Source organism: Benincasa hispida, unplaced genomic scaffold (assembly GCF_027475165.1).
Source record: "Benincasa hispida cultivar pf3 unplaced genomic scaffold, pf3_genome.v1.1 HicScf467, whole genome shotgun sequence".
NCBI lineage: Eukaryota > Viridiplantae > Streptophyta > Magnoliopsida > Cucurbitales > Cucurbitaceae > Benincasa > Benincasa hispida.
The window spans coordinates 7,054-16,436 of record NW_028326566.1 but is presented as its reverse complement, the minus strand read 5'-3'; the positions used below and the strand labels follow the sequence as shown (position 1 = coordinate 16,436).

Here is a 9,383-nt window from a genome sequence, read left to right as displayed (position 1 = left end):
AGGTGTAGGTTGTTGCTCAGATAGCATGAATATCTCATTTTCTCTAAACACAACATCCCTATTATTGATGCACCTATTCTCAGTAGGATGCCATAACCTGTATCCTTTCACTCCAGGTGTAAAATCTAAAAACATGCACTTGATAGTCCTGGGTTTCAGTTTACCTTGGCTTTGATGCACATACCCTACACTCCCAAATATCTTCAAGTGTTCCAACTTGGGAGGCTTTCTTGTCCATCTTTCTTTTGGCGTTTTCAGATCAATAGGCCAATGTGGACATTTATTTGGGTGTAGACTGTGTAGGACACTACCACTACCCAATATTTCTCAGGCAAAAGGGCATTTGACAGCTGGCATTTCACTCTTTCAAGCATTGTTTTGTTGAGTCTTTCAGCAACTCCATTTTGTTGATGTTTTATGCCTCACAATTCCATTTTTCTCTGCAAAACAAGTTAAACTTTTCTCCATAAAACTCTAAGTCATTGTCAATTCTCAAGTGTTTAATGTGTTTAGAGGTTTGTTTTTCAATCAGGGTTTTCCATTATTTAAACCTCCCAAAAACTTCATCTTTAGTTTTTAGAAAATAAACCCAACTCTTTCTTGAATAATCATGAACAAAAGAATGGAAATACCTTGCTCCACTTAGTGAATGAGAGTGTGCTGGCCCCGTAGGTCAGAATGCACATATTCAAGTATCTCCTTGGTAGTATGTTGTCTTTTAGGGAAACCTTGCCTAGTTACCTTGCCAAAGATGTAATGCTCACAAAGGGGATTGAATTTGTATTTGAATATTGAGATTGAAAGACTCTATATTTCAATATAAATCATGGATTCTACTTCTTATCCATTCATGCTCTCATCTCTTTTCACCATGAGTAACTAAATTCTTAATGGGTTAAGAATGAGCTAATATTCTCATGATTTATGTATAAGTTGAAGCTCATATGGTTTGATGCATGCTTAATTTATACTTAAATCCATCTAATCAATCAATTTAAGTAGAAATATCTAACTACTCAAAAGAGTAAGTGGTTGTGTAACTTGTTAAACAAGAAAAGAAGTAGCTTTAGAAATAAAGTTTACATTTTATCCAAATTAACTAAAAGCGTGCGTCCTGAGATAGGATTTATGTCACTTAAAACACTGAGGAGCGAGATTTTCATTCTATAAGTTAAGGACATGAACGAATACTTATGCATTTCTTACGAGGATATTAGTAAACCTTCTCAACTGAATTCCTACTCTTCACCGCACACTGCTTTCTTCTGTGTTGTGTACATTTCATTCCATGCATCATCTCCACCATTCACACTTTCTGCGCATCACCATCCTTGTCACATTCACCCCATAACACCTCTTCACATTCACATTCCTCCATTCCCCCTTTAGCTTGTAATTAATTCATTATTTTAGCTATATAAACACATACTTCAACACACTAATTTGATAAACTTGCACCTGTATCCATCTTATTAAATTCAATAATTAATTAGTACAAAGTCGTTCGACCTTAGTTCTTACCCAGAAACTTTTATTAAATTTGCAATTGGGCTTGATATTGGGAAACTTATTGTAAATAGAGCACTTTATTCTTCATTATTCATCATTCAACACAACAAAATTTTGGCACTGTTTCCAGGGATTTTGTTAACTAACTATTGTTTGAATTGTGTTTGATTTTCACAGATACTCGATCGAAGGTGTATTGCACACTTAAACTAAAAGCGTGACAAACAATATATGAGTGAAGGTACACTACCAGAACTCCTATTTAACCTAGATATAGAGAGAACTTTTAGAAGAAGAATTAGATCAAATCGGTGAAGAAGACAAAGGAATCAAAATAGAGCCATAAGAGATCAGTAGAATAACCTTGCAGTGCTAAATGGGGTTAACTAAAAAATAAAGCATATATTTTCAACAAATTTTAAAAAGCAAGAGTAAAAATGAAAAATTTCAAATTTTAAGGGTATAATTGAAACTATACCTAAAGTTTAGATAAAGTTTGTATAATTTAATCTTTAACAATACGGCTAAAAACTAAGCTAGTTGGACAAAAAAATAAAAATGAATTTTCTACTAAATAAATCTTGGTTAAATTCAAGTTTCTAATTCCCATTTGGAGTATACATCTTGAGCTTGTGTCCTGTTGAACTTAATTATATAAAAACTAACTTGTGTATTGCATTAAGAGAAGTTTGTAAATATATCATATACAAACTTTAAGGCTTCGTTTAGTAATCATTTTATTTTTTATTTTTCGTTTTTAAAAATTAAGCCTATAAATATTATTTCCACTTTCAAATTTCATTTTCTGTTGTCTACTTTTTACCAATGGTTTAAAAAATCAAGCCAAATTTTAAAAATTAAAAAAATATATATCTTGTTTTTATTTTTGTAATTTGGCTAAGAATTCAACCATTATACTTAAGAAATATGCAAATCATTATAAGAAATAAAATTAGGCTAATTCTTAAAAATAAGAAAAAAACGAAATGATTACGAAATGAAACCTAAATAATTTTTATTGATATATTATATTCTCATAATTGTTTGAAATGTAAATTACATAGTATTTAAATTATATAGTATTCATTCTTTAAAAAATGAGAACATGTATTGTAAGTTAAATTATAGTGCTACTTGTAAGATATATTTATATTAAGAAGGAAGGAAAAAAATTTGAATCCAAGACTTTATATCAAGAGATTAATTTCTTATTATTTAAACTTCATTTAAATGGGCAAGTAGGTTAAACATTTTTGGATGTTGCGTGTGTTCATGTTTTTTTTTTCTCCATGTTAGGTGAGGTATTTTGATATTCATAGTTGTAATTTTTTTATTATTTTATGCATGAAAAATGTTTATAATTTTAAATTATATGTTGTTATCAAGAAATTAATTATTACTTTTAAAATTTACATTACTAATTTATTATACAAATAAGGAAAAGTCCGAACTTGCAAATGGGTGTTTTGATATTACCATAACGGTATTAATTTATTCTTTAAAGCTTTCAACATCTAAATTTCATTTGGTAAGTTATTATTTTAAATGATAAAATTATTATAAATATTTATAAATATAGTAAAATCTCAATGTTTATCTATGATAAATAATGATAGATGTTAAGAAATATCTATCAGTATCTAAGTAACTCATTTGTTAGATGATTTTTATGTAATTTCCATTTGATACTAAGTAGTTTGAGATTGTCATCTGAATTGCCATTTTATACTCAATAGTTATGTAATTTCTATTTGATTGTGATCTACTTGTTATTTTCAATATGTGAGATAGAGGATTAAATCTCTAACCTAAAAGTTAATATAGTTCATATTTGATGTCAATTGAGCTATGTTCATGTTGATATTAAATATATATTTTAGAAACTAGTAATACGAAAAAAAATTATATATATGTGCCCACACTTGGTAATTTCCATCATTTTATATATTTGATAACAATACTCAATTGAAACAAATGCCAATCAAATTTGACTAAAATATATGTTATATTGATTAAAATATTAGAGGCTTAGAATCTCAAAGACTTTCTATTTTCACACCATTTAAGAGTGATGATTATGTGTGACTTGTGAGAGAGATGATTTGTTTTAATAGTACAAAACAGGACAAGTTTGGAAGTATAGTTATTGATCTTAAGAGATTCTTTAATTTCCCAAAAAAAAAAAAAGTTGGAGAAGGAAATTTTTTAGGCCCGTTTGATAATATTTTATTTTTTATTTTTTATTTTTGAAATTTAAGTCTATAAACGTCTCTGAAATTTGTGTTTTGTTGTATTTTCCACTGCTCGTGAATGTAGTAAACACGATGTTAGTAAATTATGTAAATCCATTACGTTAATTTCTTTATAGTTTATGCTTTTCTGATTTTTTTTTTTTTTTTTTTTGTCGATTTCATAATTATTGATTTTAATTTGAAAGGCCAATTTTAAGGTTTAAGTCCCATACAAAATTAATATGTGAAATTGTATACTCTATTTATTTTTAGCCAAAAAATTATAGAATATTTACGTCTCATTACATAACTACTTTGATATCTTAAAATTATATTTTATTTTTCTGACAACTTGTTCCTTAACATGGTTTCATCTTCTATACCCAATCATTTGACATCATATCCAAATTCTAAAAACAAAAATTAATATGGATGAAATATGGTCCTTTTTTTGATAAATTTGATTTTTGGTTTTCTAAAAACTAAACTTATAAATACTACACCCATCTTAAGTTTCTTTTTAATATATTTTATTTTCTATTAATATTTTATAAAATAAAGCCAAATTTTCAAACCATTAAAAAAAAAAAAGAGTTTTTAAAATCTTGTTTTAACTTTTAGAATTTAATTAAGAATTCCAATATATTGTTTTACAAAATGTGAGTACCATGGTATGAAATTTAGAGAAAAGAATATAAATTTTAAAATCTAAACTAAAAAACAAGGCATAATTTTTTGGAAAATTATTTTAAATGGTAAAACCATTGAAAATATTTACAAGATATAACAAAATTTTCGAATTATCAATGATAAACGCTGATAGACACAGATAGACTTCTATATCATTGATAGCACTAATAAAAGTCTATCAATATCTATCCGTGTCTATCATTAATAGTTCTAAAATTTTATCATATTTTATAAATATTTTGGCTTTTTTTATATTTAAAAAAATTCTAATTTTTTTAGTTTTAGAAATGTACATTGGTATTATTTTAAAACCCCCTTAAAATGTAGAGCCACAGTAATAATGATTAGTGGGTAGAAGTATTGTTCCAACGAGAATTTAAAATGACACCAAATCAAAACATTAAACAAATTATTTTAAAACCCCCTTAAAATAGAAGATCATATTCAACGAGAAATAGTAAAAAACACCAAATCAAAACATTAAACAAGTTAGGTAAAACAGACGTATGAACCGTATGGATAGTATTATAAATTAAGCTCATCCTCATAACAAAGAGGCCCCAATTCTTCCTCCTTCCCGATCATCTTTTCCTTTCACGTCGTGGCCGATACCAACATCAAAACCTAGCCACGATGATGGCCACCACGACATTTATGATACCCGCCACCATAGCCGTCGTGATTTTGCTGCTTATCCCGGCTGGTTGTGATGCTTTTACAGCTTCCAAACCAGTTTTCAACCTAACTTCCGGTGAGTTTGAAGTAATTCTTTGGGAAGATAGGAAGAGTTTATAATTATTTGAAATATACGTCTTTTAAAAAGAAAAAAATTGGTCTGATTATTTATACTTGGGATATAGAGGGATAATTTAAATAGAATTTGATATTTGTTATAACCCATGAAATAGAATTTTGAAATCCCAGTTGATTCCCAGTTGATATCAACGGTTTTTATATAGAATTTTAAGATAAGTAGCTAATGTAACATTTTCATTTATCAGCAGTGAAAATATCATTTTGGTCTTGTAATTTATTTGAAGTTTGTTGAATTTTAGTCGTTGTATTTTAGAAATGGTCCAATGTATTTTCAAGAAATCTTAAATTTAGAACATACTACTGGTTGATTTTTTTAAAGAAAATTTTTTATTTATTAACATTTTCATTCTAAATTTTGAAAATATATTCACATATTATATATTCTTGTATAAAAAAATATTTTTTTTATTTAGCCAATTTCCATTCAGATTAATTTTGAAAAAATAAATTTAAGATTATTAAAAGTATCGCGAGTAAAATTGAATAAACATCAAAGTACATAAACTAAAAGGGTATTTTTATCGAAATTAATACAATATTAATTAATAAATTAGGATTGATATGTTTCATTAAAATTATTTAGGGTGTTCAAGATCACAAACTCTGAAACCATTTTGTTAATTTTTTCCCTCCCTAATTTGGCAATTATTATATAGTTATATGATCAGACATCCTTTTGAAAATTCTAAAATTAATTAAAAAAGATGTTTAGTACATTTTATCAAAAATCATCTTCAAACTCACTAACAAATGTTGCATGCCCTAGACCCTGGGAAAGACCTCATTAGAGATATCGATACGGAGTTTCTAATGGAATCGCACGTGAGTCGAATTCTAGCCGAGCTGAGATTTGAAACTATGAGGACACCGAATGCCAACTCGGCTTCAGTGGTCAATTGCGAACGGCCGCCACGCTACGACAGTTGCCTCGGTGAAGCAAGGGATAATCCGCCGCCGGAAAACTGTGACCCCTTCAATCGCGTCAATCCCTGTTAATTACAATGAAAAGAAAGAATAAGGACATCCAACAACTTCATTGTGATTTAGGGTTTACTTTACATTATCATTTAGGAATTAATGTAATCAACACATATGTTAGTAGTATGTAATATCGGTTTCATATATGTTGTTTGATCAAATTTGTGACTTTTTCTTTTCTTGTTCAGTTGAATATTGAATGGAACTATATATCTTTTTTGGATTGCCTTGATCTTAGTTCTGAATTGTAAAAGATAAAGTGGAAAGTTGAATTAGACTAAAGGGATTTGATATGGTATTTTTTGTTGGGGTAACTAAATGTTTTGTTTTTCATTACTTTTTGGGCACGTGTAATTTTTAAATAGTTAAGATTACGTCGTTGGTCTTATAAAATCATTTTCAAACATTTATTTAGAGATGTATGTGTCAAGTTATTTTAAACATAACAAAAAGGATATTGAGTACTCCGAAATAAGTTCCGAACATGGCATTAACGGTTCAAAGTTAACATTATTAGTCTGAAAATTAAGTCGCATTTAAAAGTGTATAACTAAGGATTAAAATGACTATATGATAGTAGGGATTTAATGTCACTTGCAAACATCTATTAATCAAATGGAATTTTTACTCTTTTAACCAAACTATTTTACTCTTTTTTTGTCTTTTCATTTTTCTTTTCACTTTTTAACTTCATGCAAAAAGGGAAACCTTGTCCAGACTCGTTACCTTTGAGTTGGCTTGCCCATACGAATTGCATGAAAGACATCCAAATACGAGCAACATCTCCTTAAAAGGAACTGAAGCTTACTCATTTTTCAAGGATACTTTAGCTTAGAAGGAAACTATGGGTGTCATAACTGCCCCAAGTTAATCATACCCATAAAAAAGAAAATAGTAAGTTTGGATGCCCGGTGAGTGAGTTTATTTAAAATAGGTTTTTTGAATAAATACAAAAGGTAACCATATTTCACCAAAATTGAAACATCGGTCTCTAACAGAGTTCTAAAGAATATTTCGTAAACAACATGAACTAGTGAAACCATCGCCAAACATGTACTCAAACTTCACTAGGGTAGACCAACTCAATACTCTCAGACTTTATTGGTGTAGACTAACTCAATACACTCAACATAGATAAATCTTGTCATACGTACATGCAAACATGCCTCTAAAGGCTAGTATAGTGATAAAATCATCACGGGTACAAAATTTAGTGACTTGGAAACCACTTATTGTAAATCATCATACATCATGACATTTCCATAACATTTACGAATAATATCATGCGTTCAACCATTTCACATAAATAGGATTTAATTTTAGTGGGGCAAATCTAGCTAAATGGTACTTTAAAATAATTTTCAATAATTCAAAGTATGGCAGATGCTATCAACACTTACAAAATCAGAGGAAGGGAAGTATATTCAAAATCACAGTTCAACGCATCATGATCATGAAATCAGATTTAATAGCTTAAAAAATTTATTTTCAAAGAAGAGTCACTCATAGTTAAGGGCCTGAATTGATTAGGTTGTAGGCTTCCTTTATCTTCGTTTGTCCTAAAATAACCGAAAACAGCCTAATAAAAATTTCTATTCAACATGTGTCAATTGTTAATCCCCAAAGCCATTTAGCTACTAATTTGAATTAAGAAAAGGTATAGCTTAAGCTTAAAGGCAACTTACTCACAAATACAACCTATCAAAGAAGCAGCTATGAACGCACAATGAATGGTTGTGTGGTGCGCGTTGAATAGCTGGACGGGAGATGTGTGCAAGGTAGTGTATGTGTCTGGCACCTCGATGTGTGGTGCAGTAGTGTTCGTTCAACGCAGCCGTAATGAGTTCAACGCAACGATGCATCCAACGCAACACAATGTGCGTGAATGGTGGAAGAGAGGATCTGCAAAGCACCATGCGTTGAGTGGTTTGATGGTGAGCGCCACTCCCAACCAACACAACCAGGCCTGTGTCCAACTGCACGCAATCTGCCACAACCAAGATTTTTCCCATTTTCAACCAATGTTTCCTAACAAACTAAGCCCTGACCCCCTCATCCTTACACATGAAGAAAAATTAAGAAATATAAAAATTTTACTAACTTATACTGAAGTTGCTAACAACTCAACGCCAACACTTCAAGCCCGCTTCTTCCTTGTATGTACAACAACTATGTTAACCTGATTAAAAAATCAGCAATGCGCCCCATCATCTTACTTTAACCCACCATAATTTCTTCCTTTATAAGTAAGCAATCTAAGATATCGAAGAACACTTACCCACAACTTCTTCAAGAAATCAAGATTCCTCACTGAAATTAGCGAATTCTCACACTCAAACCAGAAGAGCAATTGATAGCATCTTCTTCTTCTGATAGATACTTTAGCAGCAGCTTCTTTCCTTCCTCAATTCGTCTGCCTCTCACTTTCTCCTTCTTTGCCAAAAAATTTACAGATGTTTAATTTTCTTTGTTCTTCTTCTTCCTCAACTTACAGTATTTATAACCAAATTTTTAGCTACCAACGTCGTGGAACCAATGCCTTCCAGCTCCTACTTGATTTCTTTCAACTGTCCTCTTGTTCTTAGATTTAGAATTCCGACTACCACAAGGGAACTCCAGTTAGTTGTTGATTTAATTAAATAATCTTTTATTTTTCTTAAGTTCTCAATTGTCTTGTATCCTAAAAATATATAGATTCTCATACCTCCATTAACCCCAAATTAAATTCCAACTTTAGTCGTACTAATTTTTATTCCCATTTCAATAACAAAGTAGAAGAGGAGAGAAAGTCCTTACATATATGCTTCATATATTTATATATCATATCGATTCTAATTTTATAGGTTTTTACTACAGCTTATTTGCAACACTTTTTTTTCCAAAACATATTATTGTAGTTTGTAACATAATTTTGTTACGTAATATGTGTCCATATTTTTATATGATACAGAAAAATGTAGGTTTATTAAGAAAAAACAAAAAACAAAAAAAAAAGGTTACGTTGAGCATCAATAACTCCACAAATATATATATCTCGCTTTTTTCTTTTTTTATTAAATCAATAACTTTAATTGAGAAAAAAAATGAAAGGATGTAGTGGCATTAAAAAAAAAAAGTCCACAAAAGCACCCTATCTGAAGGAAGGGTTTCCAACTAAGT

The 9,383-nt window shown here is 29.7% G+C and overlaps 1 long non-coding RNA gene across 1 annotated transcript; it reads left to right on the top strand.

Moving 5' to 3' along the window:
* Positions 1-4,943: 4,943 nt before the first annotated feature.
* LOC150030194 (uncharacterized) lies at positions 4,944-6,449 on the top strand. Its single transcript, XR_016527129.1, has 2 exons — positions 4,944-5,181; positions 6,013-6,449. It is a non-coding gene; the product is annotated as an uncharacterized LOC150030194 (long non-coding RNA).
* Positions 6,450-9,383: the final 2,934 nt, after the last annotated feature.